Source organism: Toxorhynchites rutilus, chromosome 3 (assembly GCF_029784135.1).
Source record: "Toxorhynchites rutilus septentrionalis strain SRP chromosome 3, ASM2978413v1, whole genome shotgun sequence".
Taxonomy (NCBI): Eukaryota; Metazoa; Arthropoda; class Insecta; order Diptera; family Culicidae; genus Toxorhynchites; species Toxorhynchites rutilus.
In genome coordinates, this window is record NC_073746.1 from 266,238,491 (window position 1) to 266,259,097 (window position 20,607).

General features: G+C 37.6%; 3 non-coding genes across 3 annotated transcripts; 1 reads left to right on the top strand and 2 right to left on the bottom strand.

Moving 5' to 3' along the window:
* Positions 1-6,641: 6,641 nt before the first annotated feature.
* Positions 6,642-6,723, bottom strand: Trnas-uga (transfer RNA serine (anticodon UGA)). The gene has a single exon. It is a non-coding gene; the product is annotated as a tRNA-Ser (tRNA).
* A 160-nt stretch (positions 6,724-6,883) lies between these two features.
* Trnat-agu (transfer RNA threonine (anticodon AGU)) lies at positions 6,884-6,957 on the bottom strand. Its single transcript has one exon. It is a non-coding gene; the product is annotated as a tRNA-Thr (tRNA).
* An 8,670-nt stretch (positions 6,958-15,627) lies between these two features.
* Trnaq-uug (transfer RNA glutamine (anticodon UUG)) lies at positions 15,628-15,699 on the top strand. The gene has a single exon. It is a non-coding gene; the product is annotated as a tRNA-Gln (tRNA).
* Positions 15,700-20,607: the final 4,908 nt, after the last annotated feature.

The following is a 20,607-nucleotide window of genomic DNA, read 5'->3' on the forward strand; positions in this document are numbered from 1 at the left end:
ACATCAATCCTCCTAACTGTCTGCAAATTCAACCAATTGAAGAATGTTGACGAAAGCTTATCATAGAAATATATCTCCAGCAGAAACCGTTCAACAATTTGGATAGGACTAAAATAAAGTTCAAAACTTGTCGCTATGAAGTATATGTTGAACCCCATGAAGAACGTTGCAAGAAAGTGCGCCTGCGTGCATATAATCAATAGATAACAGAAATTGCGAACATTGATCTGTCGCATTAATCTTATTTTAACAATATATATAAAAAACTGAATTTCTAACAGTTTTGTTTTACTTTTACCCAAAACCTTTTTGGGAAAGCTCTTATCCACACATCAAGCATAGAACAGAGTTTACACTGATGGCAGAAGCGAAGTTAAAATAAAACGAAACGAAATATTCAATAAAACGTACCGCATTGGCTTTCATACCGTTAGACGGAGAGTGTTTGCATACGATTGAATCATACATAAGCATTTGCGTTTTATGCGTTTTTTATCCCATCTGTTTATTTTTATTAGGCTCATTCAGCAATTCTGCTGTAACAGAGCCGAATTTATTCGTGTATATACGTTTTATGCGTTGTCAAAGATAGATAATGGTTGTGGAACAAATATAGAATCGCTTGTTGAATTGCTATGGGTGTCTACAAGAAGGGATGCATACTGGCAATAAGGATACAAAGAATCATGCATCAACCATCTTCAGCTGATCCTACAATATCGCGTAAACCCGTCGGACTTTTTCAGAGCCTCAAAACTTTCTACTAAAGAGCCATTTCAAAAATTTCGTTGCTTGTTGAAACAATATCCTGAATAATAAGAAGCGAATGGATCTTATTTATTTATATTTTCATATTTTTATTTTCATTGCCGGATGAGATCTTGTGTTAGTTTAGGAATGTATTCGGGCTTATTGGTGATGATGATGATAATGATGTTATAGCGTCTCTAGCTATAACTCTCTGTATCTATCATGATAATGATAGATATATGTTATAGGTCTCTAGCCTTGAAAAAGGCCAATTTGGGAAATTAAACTGTCGGCTTTGAGAAAGACAATTTAGAAATACTCCTTAACGCTGCTTTTTGACTGGATGACTGATTGATTACTTATTGGTGACTTTTAGTGAACTCGAGCATTCCGGGTTAAAATAGGCGTCAAAAATGCAACGCATTTCAAGCCGGATGTGTAGAAGGCATTTCTAAACGGTGAGAGCTGTGTTCTTCGGTAGAAAACTAAAGGTGAATTCGTTTCGCACAGTCACCTCCAACATGCGAATGATTCGGGTCGTAGTTTCTGTTGCCATTCTGCGAAAGGTGCTCCATAGTATAATCGTTTAATTATTTCTTTGGGCAATTGTGTTTTTGGGAGCGTTGGAGGTGTGATTTTGCTGAAATATACTAAAATACTCTTTAGAAATACAGTAGGACCCCGCTTATCCGCGAAGGCAAGTTCCATAGTAATTCCATAGACTATCCCGAAATTTGTCAGTAAGTGGTAGACTCCTGCTGTTTTATTCTGGTCATGGCTTTCACATTATCTGACCAATGCACAATGGTCCAGGAGATGCATTTAAGTGAAAATTAGCATTTAGAGCTTGACAGTTATTCTCTAGACAAAAACTGTCTTAGACATAGTTGTTACTCATGATAGAGCGCTCGTTTTTATGTTGTCAAAAATAGGGTGACCAAAATTGTCGATGAAATAAAAAAAATCTAACTTTCCTATATTTATAGATAGAGGTGAACATAGTTCGACAATGTTGTTGCTCCAATTATTTGAGATATCTTTGTAGAATGAAGTTTTTCTCTATCTCTTGAAATAACCGATATAGCGCCTTTTTCATAAGTTACGTTAGGGTCACCATGAAGAAAAAAACACTTTTTTGCTCAAACTTTTATATTTAAAATTTTACATGCAAACTATCTTCGAAAGACTTTTAGAGCTCACTAATACAAACAGTTTTCGATGCAGAACTTGTCAATATCTCAACTTTACTCAAAGTTATTGATATTTCTTCCCAAAAAACATGCTCTTTTTATTTGTTTGTCATTCTTTCTGGGGCAAATTATTTGAAATTTTATTTGATTTAGCATATTTCACTCTACATGATGTGTGATTTTCAAAACTATTTTATTTTTTGTGTTTGAGTAAATTAAAATAGAAATCATGAGTTTTTGGGTAAAAAAACATCAATAACCTTGAGTAGGATTAAGATATTGACAATTTCTGCACCGCAAAATGTTGGTATCGATTAGCTCTAAAAGTCGTACGAAGACAGTTTTGATGTAGAATTTGAAATATAAAAGTTAAAGCAGAAAAAACACATTTTTCATGGTCACCCTAATGCAACTTAGAAAAAAGCGGTAAATCGATTATTTTAAAAGATAGAGAAAAGCTTTGTTCTACAATGTTGTTTAAAATAACTGGTTTAAAATAACTATGTTTATCTCTATCTATAAAGATAAGAATGTTAGATTTTTCATTTCATCGACAATTTTGGTCACCCTATTTTTGATAACATAAAAATGAGCGCTCTATCATATGTAACAACTTTGTCTAAGACAGTTTTTGTCTAAACAATAAATATCTCAAACTAAGTTGTTTTTAGCGCCTTCTATCTGAGTTGCATTAGGATAACTATGAAAAAAACGGGTATTTTTACTCTAACTTTTATATTTAAAATTCTACATCAAAATGGTCTTCGTACGACTTTTAGAACTTATCAATAACAACATTTTGCGATGCACAACATGTCAATATCTTAATCCTGCTCAAAGTTATCGATGGGTTTTCATCCAAAAACTTATGATTTCAATTTTAATTTACTCAAACATAAGAAATAACATAGTTTTGAAAATCACATATTATATAGAGTAAAATCTGTTCTTTAAAATTCCGTCAACAAACATTTTTTTATGTTTTCCCCAGAAAGAATGACAAACAAATGAAAAGAGCGTATTTTTTTAGAAGAAATATCAATAACTTTGAGTAAAGTTAAGATATTGACACGTTCTGCATCGAAAGATGTTTGTACTAGTAAGCTCTAAAAGTCTTTCGAAGACAGTTTCCATGTAAAATTTGAAAGATAAAATGTAGAGCGAAACAACAGTTTTTTTCATGGTAGCCCTAACGTAACTTAGAAAAAAAGGCGCTCTATCGGTTATTTCAAGAGATAGAGAAAAACTTTGATCTACAAATATATCTCAAATAATTGGAGCAACAACATTGTCGAACTATGTTTACCTCTATCTATAATGATAAGAAAGTTAGATTTTTTATTTCATCGACAATTTCGGTCACCCTATTTTTGACAACATAAAAACGAGCGCTCTATCATGAGTAACAACTTTGTCTAAGACAATTTTTGTCTAGAGAATAACTGTCAAGCTCTAAATGCTAATTTCCACTTAAATGCATCTACTGGACCATTGTACAATGGTGTACATGACCTTACAGATGAATAGTTTAATAATTTATATATTGATTGAACAATGTTTTCATGCTGAAATATCTTTTTTTCTCGTGTTTGCACCTCATTATAAGTTCTTTATTGTGTTATCCATGATGTTCGTTATACGCGGTGTCCCTGCCAGATTTGTCGAGGATAATCGGGTTTCTACTGTATTATAAAGGGGACAAGATATTGAGATATAAAATTTTGTTTTTAGTATTAAATTCAATTAAGAACAGTGTATTTGAAGTCGTATTTTTCCTAGAAACAAAATTAACTCTCCATCAACTTTTTCGATTACTATTTTTAAGCAGACAGTTAGATTTTGAGTTACGTTTTTTTCAAGAAGTCAATTAAAATTCATCATATGATGAAATATATTTAATATATGATGAAAACTGTAATTTTTAAATAGTTACCTTATTAGTTACCTTATTATTCGGCATACAACTGCTCTATGTAAAATTTCCGAGTAAAACGTGTATCGCGCAATTGTGTTCTGCAAATAGCAGTTTTAAGTTAGACAGTTTTAAGTAGAAGTAGGACCTTACAAAGTCACTCTTATTGACAAATCATCACTCAATAATGAATCAACTGCATTTCAAATTGCACCTTATGCACGCTGCTGTCTTTTCAGGCTGTATGAAGAAAATATATCCTCTCCTTCGTGCACACTCCTTTCAATTCACATTTATTCGTTTCATTCTTGACATGTAAACAAAGTACGAGTAATTAGTTGCCGATGCCGGTGGTGTAGTGGTAAGCATGATTGTCCGGGACTATCCATTTTTGCAGTATATGAAAGTGTTACATGGTTACATGGTCACAAAACTTGCAATTACCGTCCATTGTCCGTGGAACTTAAAAAATAGTAACAATTGAGGGAGGCCTTACTCCCTGCCTTGAGCGAATCAGAAAATCTCGGATCAGAAAAAACACTGAACAACCCAACGGAATATTACTTCAAGTCCTGATTTACCTATTCTAAATTGATATCGAAATTGGAAAGAAGATTACGCCAAGTTTCGTGATTTAATGTGCAATTTATCACAAACGTTATCGAAATTAACGAAAAGCCACATGAAATCCAATGAATTTTGTGACACTTTCCCGAGAGTTCGTGCGGGGCTCAACGTGTTAACTATAGAATACACAGTGAAAATTATCGAATTGCTTTTTGGTTTTATTTCTGTCATTCAAACTGTTAAACTGCATTCCGTTTCCGTGAATTGGATAACATGAATCATATTCGTCACTTCTATGAAACAATATCAGCCGTCTTAAACGGAATATACAGTGACTTAAATCTGTAATCGTACTCCACCATGCAGATCTCTTTTCCCTTCTTTTCAAAATCGAAAACAAGCTTTCGAAGCATTCTATTTAGATAAAATCATAGAGTCATATGAGAGTTAAACGGTTTGCTATCTGTTTTCAGAATAATGATTTTTATTTCTCTGAAAATGGCGAATGTGTGTGCTAATGTATGAAAATTGACTCAAACTCATATCCGTACGCTGGTCGGAATCTCAACTCGATTTCGAAGGCGTTGGCCAATTTCCGATTTCCATCATTAGTATGGTATCCCTTGTTCATTGCAACTATTTTGAACTGTCTTTAGCTTTTTTTTTGTATTCGGAAGGAATATTCAATAATTTTTCATCAAGTAGTTTTTAATATCGTTATTTTTAGAAATTTAATGGATTTTTAATTTCCTACACAGATAACTTCCTCAGTTTTTTAGTGAAATTGATGTCGGAAGATTGTGGAGGAATATCAATAACTTTTGAGCAAATGTAATGTAACCATGTACGAACTTTATATGTCTTGAGCTCTGGGTCATTGTCTTGGCAAAACTTGAATCCTCGATTCCATCACATTTTGTTGACACTTTGCTTCATATTTTCCTTCAGGATGTTCAAGTAAACATTTTGATCTAATACACCATCGATCAAAACCAAACACAAAAAAAAACTCGTAGATATGGCTAAAGACAGCTAAAAATAGTTGCAATGAACAATAGATACCATACTAATGATGGAAATCGGAAATTGGCCAACGCCTTCGAAATCGAGTTGAGATTCCGACCTGCGTACGGATATGAGTTTGAGTCAATTTTCATACATTAGCACACACAATCGCCATTTTTAGAGAAATGGCGAATTTTTAATGATTTTTATTATTCTGAAAAAAGATAGCAAACATTTTAACTCTCATATGACACTATGATTTTATCTAAATAGAATGTTCCGATAGCTTGCTTTCGATTTTCAAAAGAAGGGAAAAGAGATCTGCATGGTGGAGTACGATTACGGATTTGAGTCACTGTATATATATATATATATATATATATATATATATATATTTATATCGTAATGTTTAGCTTTGATTTTGGGCGAATGCAGAGACAACGTCACACATTCAACTTTTGTTTGTCAATGTTACGAGTTCAATGAATCAGTCGCCACCATCAAATGCTATCGCGCTCACTGTCAGCTAATCATAAAAATTCGGGGTCACGTTTTTGTGTTACGCTACAAACGCAATGTCGGTGGCTCGTCCAGAGCCGGACATTTTTATACCTCGAAAGAAAGGCCTTGATATGAGAAGGTGTTAAAGATCTCGCTAAATATCAGTCTGACAACACCACGCTATGGAACATGTGAAAAAACTAGTGTTTATAACGTTATTACCTTTTGTCAGAAACGCAATACTTCTTTCATACATATTTAACCTAATCAATCAAACGCAGCAGTCACTGGCCTCAGCATGAGTATAACGTGCGCGGGTGAGCGTTGGATCCGGAAGTTAGTGCAATGTGAGTCCAAAATAACTCCAATCTCTGCATGGAACGAACAACTGTTGAAAGGAAGCAGGCGCGACTGAAACAAAAGCAGACACGTGTTTGTCATCATGCGATAGACGATATTCTATACCTTCGCGCGCTCGCCGGCGGCAGGAAATCCAGTTTCAAGCAGGGAAGTTATCCATTATTGTCACCTCGATGTCAAACATGATGTCACGTTAGGAATTTCGGTTCTTCGAGGGAAGGCATTGCCGTGGGGTCAATGACTCTCGTTTGAACTATGACCGTGTCTCTCATCGGCTAGAAACTTTCTCGAATGTTTGTTTAAAAGTGTATCATCGGACGGGGAAGCAAAATTTAAAATATACGTTGTGATAACGACGCTGAGGACAGGATTCGAACCTGCGCGGGTAAAACCCAATGGATTTCAAGTCCATCTCCTTAACCGCTCGGACACCTCAGCCCACGATGATTGGAGGCATGAGAGAGAGGCTGCTGCCTTGTGCAGCTATAATAAATGTTTGTAAAATAATTGTAGTCATACGAGAAAAAGTTATCTGATACATTATACGAGATATGACATATGTTCAAACTCAGGGTGAGATTTACCCAAGCATCAGATGAGGCTCCGGCGAGATTCGAACTCACGATCTCCTGTTTACTAGACAGGCGCTTTAACCAACTAAGCCACGGCGCCGCTTAAGTATTCGCATTTTACTATAATTCTTGGTTTATACACTAGATGAATGAGTTACCTAATTTTTTTTATGAACAGCAGATATATATTCACTAGAGATGAAACGGATATCCGGTAATTGCCGACCTATCCGGCAGGATACCGGATATTTGAAAAAAAAAAATATTTCTTATTAACATAAGATAAGTTATAACACTACCTTTGTATATAAAAATCCTACAGTGAACTGGAGACGTGTGTGGCTCAACATAGGGAGCAGAGAACTCACATCAGCTCAGCGGAGTAGTTGGTTTCTGTTAGTGAACCACAAAATAGAACATCGAGTACTGTGGTGCATAATTGGACGAGCGGATAACGAATAATGCTTGTATTGAAACGTGGCGAGAGAAACATTGAAACACAGACTAAGTGAGTGTCAACGAGTGACAGCAGCTTGGTTGTTTTTCCGGAGAGTATTTGGCGACAGTACTTGGCGACCGTGTGGGGTTATCTTTCGACGATCTAATGCATCCTTTACTGAGCGGTGTAGGCAGAGAACAAAAAATTGCAATTCTGAAACATTTCAATTATGTAAATTTCATTACGAACTGTGATAACGTAGTGGATATAGGGGAACTAAAGTTCCATCTACAGGTTACATTTTATGTTAGATAACATGTAAGAAACTTCAAATAAAAATCATTGAAAGACAAAAAAAAGCTGTGTCCACAATTCATGGTCGGCATGTACGCGAAGGGCGAACAACTGCGATTCCTGCGACACAATCAGCAGAAGCGGCGTAAGAACGAATAAATTCACCTGCAAGAAGCTATCAAAAGCCACACCGACACAACCTTTGCTATTGCCAGGCGAAAACGCAATGCACTGTTATGGAAATCGATAGTGTAATTGTCTCGGAAATTCCAGATCTGTCTACTGATCAACTACTAACCCGTATTCTGAAATACAATTTGAGTCAGATTTTTTGAGTCAGAATAACTCGAACGGATCGCATTTTTCATTCTGTAATCCGTTCGACTCAAGTCCAATCAAGTTATGATAATGTGATAATACATGGTAATTTGACATAGACGAAATTGAGCTCCGTGTTCTATTTGTGTAAAAATAGAAACGGATTTCCGGCTGGGATATATGCTTTCAAAACGAATAATATTGATGGAAATTAGCTATACCTTTTCAAATATGTTTTGTATGTAACACAGTAACACATTTTCTGCAAGTGGGCAAAAATAGTGTACGAAAATTTTATCTTATAATGTTTTTAAATTATGGATAAGATAAGGTTTAGCGAAAATTAAAAAATATAGAGATAAAACAGCTGAGTTAGGGTTAGGACTATGTCATGTAAGTATTCAAATAACATGAAATAATCATCTTCACAATGTAAAGTTACTCTCGGTCTGCTAAACTGATAGAGAGTAAATTGCTCCACAACTTCTATTTTTGATCAAGGCAAGAACAGATTTCAGAATGCAAAAGTCAATATCGTTCGAATCGTGGAATCCGATCGGCTTTCAATTAACCAATTCCGGACTATGGGTTAGTGTTTGATATGTCTTTCTGTCTTTCTGTCTGTCTGATTATTAAGGCCGTTTTATATTATCCAGCACGTAGCGTAAACGGCACGTATCGACACCGGCAGACAAATGCATGATGTATTCATATCATCAGGCATAGCAACTTCTCTGTACGGACCGGCAGCGCAGACGGAGCGGAGAAATGCTACTGGTGATTGAACCGATGTCGTACCGAAGAGCGACGAACGCACCCATACCACGAACTTCGACGTTTTTGATTTGTATGTATGATGCTACTCGCCCATGTAGTTCGTGCCCGGCACCGGCAAAATATTCTTTTCGAGAATTCCTTCATGCATTTGCCTGAAGCGTGCTGTGTATGCCCGGAGCCGTTCCGCTATATACGCATACACATTTGAAACACACGCAATAATATTTGTCTTGCATGAAACGTGCCGTGCCGGTTACGCTACGTGCCTGATAATATAATATTACCTTTATGGACTCGGAAACTACTGAACCGATCGACATGAAAATTGGTATGTAGGGGTTTTTGGGGTCGGGGAAGGTTCTTATGATAGTTCGAGACACCTCCTCCTTCTCTAAGGGGGGGCTGCCATAGAAATTAAACATAAATTTCTGCATTACTCGAAAATTAATCAAGCAAATGGAATCAAATTTGGCATGTGGAGTTTTTTTGGGAGCAATAAATGTTTTTAATGATGGTTTGACACCCCTTTTTTCTCTCTAAAGAGGAGGAGGAGGAGGAGGAGGAGGAGGATGAGGAGGAGGAGGAAGGGGGGGGGGTGCTGCACTAATCGAACAAATGGAATTAAACTTAGCATATAGAGGTTTTAGGGATCGATAAACGTTTCTATGGTGGTTCGACACTCCGACACCCCCTCCTCTCTAAGGGGAGGCTACCATACAAATGAAACACAAATTTCTGCATAACTCGAACACTAATCAATCAAATGGAGCCAAATTTGGCATGTGAAGGTTTTTGAATATGAGAAATGTTTCTATGATGGTATAACACCCCTCTCTCTTCTGAAATGGAGAGGGGGTACCGTAAAAATAATACACATATTTCAACCAAACATGACAATTGCATTTTTTTTTTCATGTGATAAAACGAACTCGTATATCTTCTTCTTTCTATATAAATTATAATGGATTACCGAATGTGTTGATAAGAGCAAAACTCGAGAAAGGAATTGTCCGATTTAGGGCTGTATCTATTCTATCATATTTTCTGTATCAAACATTTATTCCATGTAACGGAGAAACATGTGAAATCAAAGACGTAGTCCTATGTCAAAACGTGAATGTGATAACGAAAAATAAATTTTGGGCGGGACGAAGTTTGCCGGGTCAGCTAGTCCAATATAAAAACGAAGAAACGGACAACCATTTACAAATATCTGTAACGCATACGTTGACGGACTGGAAATTGTTGGATAGTACCATATTCGCCTCAGCTTAGCAAAACATTCAATGTTCATATTAATGTTTAGTTCCACTGTTCGTCAAAAAGCAGTAAATACAATTAAAAGTCCGTGAATACGAGAAGTAAGATGGCTGTGTTTCAAATTCAGAATATCGATGGGACTATTTCTCGAATGAATGACAACGACGAAATAATGCACCAACAAATTGGCCGGTATATCAGCACCAATGAAGTTGTCAGTCATATCTTTGGTTTCACAATTCATTAACGTAACCAAACAGTCATGAATTTGGCTGTCCGTGCAAACAACCTATTTTTCACTAACGAGACTGTAATTCATCAAAATTAATATTGATTTTCTTCATTTCATTTTTGACTTTGAGACAAAAATATATTACTTTCTTTCACCTTACATATTACTTATTGACATTATTTATTATTTACTTATTTACATATTCAGCCATTCCATGCCAAACCGATATAGTGGTTCTCAGATTTTCGTCAAAAGTGATAGCTTTGTTCTTTATCGCAAACTATGAGACCCGTATTTTTTATATTTTTTTGTTAGGGTGACCATTTCCATTTTAGGGTGGTCCAAAAAAAACCATTTTTCGCATTTTTGCCAAAAATGACTTTTTGCAAACATTCTTAACTTTTGAACTACTAGACCGATTCAGATGATCGTCATATCAAATTAAAGCCCTGGTCACCTGGTCTTTTTCGAAAAAAATACTCTGCCTGCAGAAAATTTGAATTCTGCTCTCGTTATTATTGATTATATTCGTTTTCGTTAAAGGCGCTATAGTTTTTTATATTTTTTCTGGAAAGCTGAAGATTTTTCACATAACATATCTCGAAACCAGGGAGGCGTTTTTTTTTCGTTTTTGAGTAATGATTTTTCAAAGTAAGCCGATTGTCCAAAAAATCATTTAGTCATTTACACTCGGAATAAAAGTGGATTTTGTTTTTGTAATTATTGATTATATTTGTCTTTTATAGCTTACATCGTTTCGGGACCAAGGGCGCCATATTTTTTATATTTTTTCCTGAACGCTGAGGTTTTTTCACATAATAAATCGAAATACCAGAGAGGTGTTATTTTTCGTTTTTAAGTTATGATTTTTCAAAGTTAACATGTTTTCAGTTTTCGTTCAACATTTCTATGCGACTAGACTGGATGTATGTTATTATAATCCAATTAATTGGTGTCATTAATTATGTTATTTTTTCAAAAAAAGCTAGCTAGTAGGCTTTAATTTGATATGTCGATAATCTGTATCGGTCCAGTAGTTCAAAAATAATAAATTTTTGAAGAAAGTTTTGCGAAAAAAGGGGAAAATGGTTTTTTGGACTATCGGGTAACTTTGAAAAATCCTAACTCAAAAACAAAAAAAAACACCTCCCTGGTACTCAGATATGTTATGTGAAAAATCCTCAGCTTTCCAAAAAAAAATATAAAAAAATATAGCGCCTTTGGTCCCGAGACTATAAAAACAATAAAAAACAGGAAGTGGGTTATATCTATGGTATAACCGCAAGGGTGACGTAGGACTATCGTTGATTTAGAGATCATTTGTTTGAAGTTGAATCTGAATTCATTCTGAATGAATGAATATTTGGAGAACTTCGAAAACGAGAGCGTTACGTTGGAGGCACAAGGTTTTATGCATCCAATATTGGATACGGAAATATCCTACTGATGGGGAAGAATAATCTTCTGAAGCTATCCTGTTAATTGCGATTGATTGAAAAACCACAAAACCAAATGTATTTGGTCACAGTGTTACATGGATAGAAAACATTCAATTAAACTCTTTCACATGAATATATTTTGAAAATTCCCAAAGGAACTGGCAGATTATTTTCAGTAACGATTAGATATTTCCACATTTTCCTCGATACTGGAAGCCCACCAGTGGTTAATGCCAACTCGATAACCACCTGTTAATAGCACTTGATTGAAACATATTTGGTCACAGTGTTACATGGATAGAAAACATTCAATTAAACTCTTTCACATGAATATATTTTGAAAATTCCCAGAGGAACTGGCAGATTATTTTCAGTAACGATTAGATATTTCCACATTTTCCTCGATACTGGAAGCCCACCAGTGGTTAATGCCAACTCGATAACCACCTGTTAATAGCACTTGGTTGAAACATATTTGGTCACAGTGTAACCTGGATAGAAAACATTCAATTAAACTCTTTCACATGAATATATTTTGAAAATTCCCAAAGGAACTGGCAGATTATTTTCCAGCAATGATTAGATCTTTCCGGAACTTTCTCGATGCTGAATGGCATCCTAACGGAAAGAGTTCTGCGCGTGTATGTGTCGATCCTTCGCCGTCCACCTCCTCCAACACGTTAGGCAACGATGTTGTCTTGTCGATGTCCTCACGAAAAATGAATGTGTCTCACCACCAGAATATCGCTTAAGTATGCTTTTTGTGTGTGATTGAATCGAGAGAAGGTGTGGTTTACGATGGCAATTTGGAAGGCAAACTAGAGGGGAATGAACTCTCTGAGCTCGGAACTTTCGGCGACTGAGCAATAATCGATTGCGGGCGCATACAATATTGGATACGGAAATATCCTACTGATGGGGAAGAATAATCTTCTGAAGCTATCCTGTTAATTGCGATTGATTGAAAAACCACAAAACCAAATGTATTTGGTCACAGTGTTACATGGATAGAAAACATTCAATTAAACTCTTTCACATGAATATATTTGGAAAATTCCCAAAGGAACTGGCAGATTATTTTCAGTAACGATTAGATATTTCCACATTTTCCTCGATACTGGAAGCCCACCAGTGGTTAATGCCAACTCGATAACCACCTGTTAATAGCACTTGATTGAAACATATTTGGTCACAGTGTAACATGGATAGAAAACATTCAATTAAACTCTTTCACATGAATATATTTTGAAAATTCCCAGAGGAGCTGGCAGATTATTTTCAGTAACGATTAGATATTTCCACATTTTCCTCGATACTGGAAGCCCACCAGTGGTTAATGCCAACTCGATAACCACCTGTTAATAGCCGCGCGTGTATGTGTGTGTAGCGATGTCTTCCCAGGGAACCGTTTGTGGCATCACTCTCCTCCTGATAGATTCCCTTCTGGCCTAGGGTGCACAAACAGGTGACACCGTTCATCCGCGCTTTCATGATAAATAAAGAGCTTCACCGCAACAGCGACAACATGCTCCAATCGCTGTTCATTTAGAACTGAGTGGATTTCCGAGCGCCGCTCGCTTATATACCGATTGGTGATTTCAATAGCCTGTTTTGAAAGCAATTTTAAGACTATTGAAACAAGTTTTTGGATTAAAAAGTAACAAGTATATAACGCGTAGACATTTTATCTTTCGAATGAAGTGTTTATCATACCATTTCGTTCAGTTGTTTAGGAGCTATTAACGCTCAAAATCTCGGTCTCCGGCGTAACGCTTTCGTTTTCGAAACTTTGATTTTACACCCCGGTATAGAAATGAAAGACGTAGTCCTACGTCAAAACGAATACAATTAATAATAACGAGAGCAGAATTCAAATTTTCTACAGGTATAGTATTTTTTCAAAGAAGATTAGGTGATTGGCTTTAATTTGATTTGTCGATCATCTGAATCGGTCTAGTAGTTCAAAAGTTAAGAATTTTTGAAAAAAGTTATTTTTGGCAAAAATGCGAAAAAATGGTTTTTTGGGCCATCCTAAAATGGAAATGGCCACCCTAATAAAAAAATAATAAAACATAATTTGCGATAAAGAACAAAACTACCACTTTGGACGAAAATCTGAAAACCACTATATCGGTTTGGCATGGAATGGCTGTATTAATACTTTACATCAAACACATCAGTTACGTAAACGAAATACACTGAAATTAGATGGTTTGAATTATTTGATTTTTTTTATTGTTGTCGGCGGTCATCGTCTAAAGCGCTCAATTCTTTTGTATGTCATAGTACTTATTGCCACATATTCGTTTGAACTTCATCAACGAATGGATTAAAAACGTAAAACCTTTCAAACATGCTTACAATATATCAGTTATTGTTTATTCAATTGTCAAAATATTCATTAGAAATAATTTATTTGGCAGAACAACCTTTGCTGGGTCAGCTAATATCCAATAAAGTACCAGTTAATTGTAAATTGCGACAAAACAGCGCCAAACGTATGACGCCAGAAGTTCAAATCAGTCAAAATAGAATAAAGTGAGTATAAATGTAGAGCACCAGTGTGACAAACATTTTGAATTTTAATGCGGACACTTTCGAATTAATTACTTTCATTTCCCCTACGACGAACACACGCCTCTATTCATCAGTAGAGCACCACCAACACAGCACCGACAGCACACAGCTGGAAGTTTGCTGTGATAGACATTCGCACAGGATATTCTCACACACAGGAGGCAAATGCGGATTGTGCGGAGCGGGCGAATTTCGGGCCAAGGTGGATCCGATGTAATGAAGCTCTGCACCGAACGATAAATCCACAAAGGAGCGTTTTGTTCCGGGCGGTGAGGTAGCGTTTCGTGAAATATTGTACCGCAATCGAGTACTGGTTGGGTTTAATCTGAGAACCACCCCGATATAGCCGTTGATATTATGGAGCGGAGTGAGTGTGAACCACCGAAGCAAAATCATTTCCACATTCGCTGACATTGGATGGGCGGAATACGACGTATGAGTGAAAGGAAAACCGGGGAAGGAAATATTTGATAAGCGTTTGTCGTACCAACGCATAAATTGATATTCGGCGATGGACTGGAGAGCCGTGTAGATTACCAATGTTTGTTACCGTAAAAAAGTACACTACACGAGTACCTATATGGAAATTTATTAGATTCCCAATCCATCGCAATTTACAAAAACAGATTCTCACATGTTGCAGGATTCCATTCTCACATACACATCCTAAAAGCAAAATCCACACCGATTTCAATAAGCGCCTGCAAAGCACAATTAGGTTGAGATCTCAGGTTTGTTTTCTCTCCCCCAGACCATTTAGTCTGGACAAACTGCTGTCGAAGGTTCGGAGGACTCTGTAGCAGATCGCGACCACCAAGTATGATTATTTGCCATCTCTTTCCGCCCAACACTCACACTCAATCCCTGATGCATCCCAAAAACAGGGCACAGACCCTTTCCGAGCACGAGACTGCCGCGGGTAGCGCAAACAGTGCAGTTGTATGGTAGCAATGCACATAAAGACAACACGCTTTTTTCGTTAATGTTTTTTTTTCACCTCAATCCAGTGGATGAACGACTGGCGGTCATGGAGGCAAAAGAGCCAGAGGATGGGAGCGCATAGAAGAAGTAGAAGAGAGGGAAGACGAAACATTGAGGCACACAGTAAGGGTCTTTCAGTTCGCCGGATTCTGGTGTGAATGAACTCTAGGGATCCTTCGACGAACAGACGGACACTAGCAAACGAGAGAGGAGAACCACGTACTCTAACAGTTGGCGACCGCTTCGGTGCAGCTCCGATGTAAGGGAATTCGGGACAAAAAATGCCACTCGAGAATGATGTTGTATTTGGGTTAAACTAGGATTGAATAACATTATATTGGGCCCTCACTGGATTAAAAACTGATAATTGAAGACTAATCGTTTTAATTGTTTTGATTGATTATCTATCGATCGCAATATCTGGAGCTACCGTCAATACGTTGAGACATCTACGGTTCCATGGTGTAACGGTTAGCACTCAGGACTTTGAATCCTGCGATCCGAGTTCAAATCTCGGTGGAACCTACCGCGATGGAAGATAGCGTCATGAACGAAAAAAAGTTTAAGCGCGCCCGGTGCTTCCTTTTTAGAATCCCATCGACGTCGTGAATTATTGATACTGTGCATCAATTTTGAACTTGTTACGAGGGTTACTTTTTTACTTAGAGCTTCGGCATATAAAATGCCGAAATACTATTCCTGGCACCAAACTAGAAAGTTTGACAATCTTAAATTGAAGTTTATGACCCATTCTATGAGGTTATGCACCAGAGAACCAAATTTCAAATCTAGTTTTAGGAGAAAATTGAAAACGTTATTTGAATAAGCACTAGTTATATCATAAATTATTTGAAAAGAATTTCATTTTGAGGCGTTGTCACGTCACAAAAATAAAGCTTTTTTTTTGTTTATCAGATGAAGATGAAGTGCAAATATTTTTATACTTGGGTTGTAACGATTGTAAGCGTTGGGTACCAATTTGTATCAGGACGGCTAATCAGACTCAGAATTTTACGCACGTGAAGAATAGCCAGTCCCGTACTGTTCCCGTCCCTGGGCTAAACCACTCCGCTTAAGTGCCAACGACCCTCTAAGAGGATCGATGCGAAGTAGCGTGTTACTTTGCCCGCTAGCTCTCTCAGGGCAGGTTAAGTGGACGCAAAACCACTTCTAGCACAACTCAAAGGCTCACCTAAACGATTAATTCCCACACTAGTGGCCAATCATGCCGAAACTAAACGAAACCAAATATCGAGTGATTCTGGACAAATCATACCTCTAAATTACTAAATCATCAACAATTTAATTCAACGGATTTCAATAGTTCATACATAATCGAAATATTTGTGCATATAATAGGACGAACAATTTCAAGTAAGGCTAACCTTTCTTTACTGCTGACAACCAGGTGGCGTTGTTGGTGTTGGTTTTAGGCGTCATGATGGCCCGTAACAGAGCGCTCTGCGATGTCGGGTCGATTGCTGTAGTGTGCGTAGTAGGTGTGCGACGAGAAGTCCACAGATGACTCGAGATGGTGATGGTCGATGACGAATGATCACTTCCGGTTGGTTAGGCGTTTACAGCAGGATGATATTATCGATACGTAACAGTGTTGGTCAGCAGCCATTGATTGATTGTGTTATCACGAACTTTCTGGTGTAGGATTTCTGGTCCTCTGGATAGGCGATGACTTTCTACTTCTTTGTATACGCACGCAGCGAATGTCTGCTACTTTGAATAAAGGGTGTGTCACATCAAATTGCATCACGGAAAAACGCTGTAGAAATTTAATTTTTAGGAATTATATCTTCAGCTTTCGCTTATAATCAGATAAGAGTGTATAGATCACGTTGGCCATGCTTCACTGTCAATTTTTCGTAAATTTGGAAAAATGTCGTCGAACGAAAAAGAGCGTCGTGAATTAATCCTGCGCACTCATTTCGAGAATCCGGAGTTGTCACATCGGGACATCGGTAAGATGCTGGGAATCGTCCAATCCACGGTCAGCAGAGTACTAAAACGATACTTCGAGAACCTAACCATCGACCAGAAGGTGAAGAACGACAAAAATGGATGCTCCGTCAGTGAAAAAGATCACAAGCGCGTAGTTAAGCAGTTTAGACGTGATCCGAGAAGTTCGGTCCGGGATGTCGCCAATAAGCTGAATTTGTCAAGTTCATTCATCCAGCGGACCAAGCAGCGGGAGGGCCTGCGTACATAAAAGGTACAGAAGGCTCCTAACCGCGACGAAAGGCAAAACATGGTGGGGAAGACGCGAGCCCGGAAGCTGTACACCGAAATGCTGACGAAGCCGCATTGCCTGGTAATGGACGACGAAACCTACGTCAAAGCGGACTTTCGTCAGCTGCCGGGCCTGTTGTTCTTCTCCGCAGAGGACAAATTCAGCGTTCCGGAGGAGATTCGCAAGCAGAAACTATCCAAGTTTGCCAAAAAGTACATGGTGTGGCAAACGATCTGCTCTTGCGGAAAGCGGAGCGCCCCCTTCGTGATGACCGGCACGGTAAACGGGCAGGTTTACCTTAAGGAGTGCCTACAGAAGCGCTTACTACCACTATTGAAGCAGCACGAGGGCCCGACCATCTTCTGGCCGGATCTCGCTTCGTGCCACTATTCAAAGGACGTATTGGAGTGGTACGAAGCCAACGGGGTCACCTTCGTGCCAAAGGAAATGAACCCGCCCAACGCGCCGGAGCTTCGCCCAATAGAGAAATATTGGGCGATTATGAAGCAGGCCCTCCGGAAGAACCCAAAAGTTGTCAAATCGGAGGCGGACTTCAAGAGAAAATGGATTTCTGTTCAAAAAAAACTACAACCTGACGTTGTACAGAACCTTATGGACGGGATAAAGAGGAAGGTGCGAGCATACGGGCTTGGGCTCGAAGTATGAATAAAAAGAAAATGCCAAAAGTTGTTTAATAGTTTTTATTTTACTGTCTAAAATTTTCAAAAGGATCGGTCTACGGGGCGAATTTCTACAGCGTTTTTTCCGTGATGCAATTTGATGTGACACACCCTTTACGCGACGAATGTCTGCTGTTGGATACGCGATGACTCGATGAACAATCGTCGAAAGAGTCGTTCACTGACTCAGGGCTTTTGGCTGGGGCCCCTACAGACCAACAAGATGAACCAGCAAGCAGCTGATTACCAAACAGTTGTGTCCACTGACTCAGGGATGATGGCTTTGATCCCCTACGGACTTTACTCCAAACACGTGATGAAAACGGTGACTGTCGATCGTTGGTTCGTTGGAAATCGCTCAGCGAAATATGTAAGCTTCACGTGCGCTAGATTGTGCTCAGGCTGCGCACTTCGCAAATGGTCTTGATAACGTGGTCAGTCACTTACACGTGGAAATCTATCTGGTTACACCAGAGAAAAATAGAACCAAAAGAAAAAAAAAACCTTCGTTTGAAGGTTATACCCTTCAAACGAACACAACAGATCACCATGGTTGTATAATTAAATTGATCCATTTACAACCTACCTGAGTTTGTTCGATTAATCGCGATTCAACTCTTTACCAAAGAGAACTAAATGATGTGTGGAACACTTTTCTAAATTGAAATGGCATTTACATTCTACTACACGTAAATTATTACTTTGACTTACTTTTCAAGTCTGCTACTCGCACACACGTCGATTTGTCTCGAGAATTATATAGAAAACTATTCATAAACTTTGACTGTTCAACTCCGAGGTCAATTTGTAAAGAGACTTGATATAACTTAATGTGGCACAAAGAGCCTCAAATCGTACCGCGAAACAATAGGTATTAATCGTTCATTTCACACAAATATATCTGCGTGTGAATGTTGTGTTGCGCTACAAAAAGATGCGTCTCGCGCGACAAAATCGTAACGCATAACAGTGTCTTGGATAAACTTTCCGTACGATCATTGAAATGTTACTAGGTTTCTCTTAGCAAACAATGAGGGTCAACAACCCACAAAAATTGGCTAAGATCGCACCACAAATAGAGGAGTATCAACTGTCTCAAGAAGTTGTTGTCACGTCAGGCAAAGTATACGATCCATTCCATCATGATGTGGCAACATTTTGCATGCATTATGCATCATGCATAACTCATACAAAATTAAACGATGTTATAGTATAACTGAAAATATTGTTGGATTGACTTGTTGTCAGTCGGATACTTTTTTGAAGTGACAACTCCTGACTTTTTGTTGTTCCGGACTGTTGAACATTAATCATTGATTTAATTAATTTCTGTTCCGTTTCAAAACATATAAATCAACTTTCTTCTATGTTTTGTCAACAATAAATGAACCTAGATTCAAGAATATAGGATATAATCTTGTTTCGACTTTCGGTTTGCTTCCGGGTAGTATACTATGAACATCATGAAAAGTATGTGATTTTCGCGATTTTTTTCAACGAGAAAATAAATCACTATGATTAATCTGACACCACAGTTTTATTAGGTATATATAACTTAACAAACAAAAAATATATTGGTGTCCATTGGAGAAAGTCAACGTAAACGTAAAAGTCGTGTTCAACACGCAAACATAAAAGCCCTTGCACAGGTACGCGCGCATGCACACGAACGCATACAAAGAATTTATCAATGGCAAAATCAAATGCGTTCCTCCGGTAGTGAGCGCCACTCGATGAACCAGGCTTATGCGAGCCATTTATGGCCAGCGACAGAGTGAACGTGTTAAATAATCATGATGTAAAAACTGGGGGTCGGTTTGGAACCACTCCGAATTTCCCAAAATAACAGCATGCGGTGTACTACAAGTAACAGGTAGATTCAATTTATGTAGCTTATTTTGATGAATATACCATAATTAAATGCTTATGGTATATTCATCAAAATAAGCTACATAAATTGAATCTACCTGTTACTTGTCTTTTTTGTAATATTTCGCAATCTAAAACAACATTGAATTCATTTTCCATACAGGTCAGAAATATTTTTTTTCTGTTTTTTAAACAATGAAAACGCAAAATGGCCCTAAAACGCTAGAATGAAGAGAACCAGAAAAAACACCATATTGTCAAATTGTAGCGTTGTGAGACCTTTATTTTGACACTACTGAAACTTTGATAGGAAGCATTATTCCTGAGATACAAAGGACCACCGGTCGCGTTAAGACCACCGTTTTTTCCGTGATGCAATTTGATGTGACACACCCTTTAGTATAAATAGTAGAAGCATATAAGCTTAAGAGCCTTCCCTTTTGATCAGAAATACCTTCCACTACGATAAGAAACGATGGCTCTAATACGTTTAAAAATGTCCATCGAATCGCTATAAAACCGTGGCACTCAACGTGTTAATATAACTTATTGATTGTGTGACGTGACAACGCTTTGTGGAGACTGTTTTTTCGTACAGAGCACGTTGCACGTTACAAAATAAATGCCGATTTTTGCAAAGTT